The sequence below is a fragment of the Chinchilla lanigera genome, unplaced genomic scaffold (genome assembly GCF_000276665.1).
Source record: "Chinchilla lanigera isolate Chin_1 unplaced genomic scaffold, ChiLan1.0 scaffold00001, whole genome shotgun sequence".
Taxonomy (NCBI): Eukaryota; Metazoa; Chordata; class Mammalia; order Rodentia; family Chinchillidae; genus Chinchilla; species Chinchilla lanigera.
In genome coordinates, this window is record NW_004955402.1 from 22,752,725 (window position 1) to 22,753,892 (window position 1,168).

The following is a 1,168-nucleotide window of genomic DNA, read 5'->3' on the forward strand; positions in this document are numbered from 1 at the left end:
CCCCGAGCCGGTCCTGCTGAAATCCATCACTTGTGTACCACCAGGGTCACTGAGCAAGACCCCACTGCTCCTCCCCCGGACTCCTGTCCCACCTCTGACAGGCAGGCAGCACCCAGTGAGGCAGGCAGGGCGGCTTGCGGACCTCCGTGGCGCTAGTGCTGGGCCACAGTTGCCACGCAGTTCGCGCCCGCGCCTGGGCGTCGCCCACTGCGAGCTTGAGGTAAAGCACCCTCCCACCTCGTCGCACTGCGGTAGGCTCCTGGGTCCCTGACTGGGGTGTTCCATCCTGCGCACAATGGAAGGACTGGGAGGGGTGTGTCCACCTCCATCCCGCGCACCTCTCCTGCCACCGCCTCCCCAGCGCTTGCTGCCTCGACCTAGGGCGCTCCACAGTTTCCGTACGGGGCGCCTCGCCGGGGTTTCCCAGTACTAGGTTTCCTGGCACCTCATCCCTTGTAGTGGGCCCAACATCTGTGATCGCACGTGAACCGTGCTCTCAGTCCTCAACCCCCGCGCACCTCAGAGTACCGGGCCCCATGTCGCGCCCGGCCCCGTCCTGCCCCGGCCCGCGCTGCGCGCCCACGTGTTCCGTCTGCCCCCGCTCGCGGGACGCAGTGGAGCCCCGGGACGTGGCTCTCCGGCCCCACGCGCTCAGGGCGCAGCCGGGAGCGGGAGCCAGCGGGCGCCCTCGCCTGGTGGCCTAGGAGCTTCCCGGTTCCGACGTGCGCAGTCTTTTGGCTCTCGGATGGATTTCTTTTCCACCCTCAGCTCAGACGCCTCCTCGGAAACGCAGAGCACCGCCCAGTGGGACGCAGCGCCGGAGAAGCCTAAGTCCGCTTGCAGCTGCCCCGTCGCACAGCGGCGCCGTGGTGGCTGAGGTCCCAGGCGCTCGCAGAGCAGAAAAAGACCCTCGTTGCTTTTCCACCCGCATTTCCGCGACAAACGGGCGAGAACTTCGCCGTGTAGGTGTCGGGGGGCCTTTCCGTAGGCTCCACTGGTTTGTTTAAAGACAGCAAAAGCGGTCGTTTGAGTCCCCGGCCCCGGGTGCGCACAGGCGCGACGGAAGCGAACGCCGTGAGTCAGCGCGTCCCGCCGAGCGGGCCACCCCGCGAGGCGCCGCCCCCGGAGGCCGACCTAGCCACAGGGGAGGCGCAGCCGGGGCGGAGTC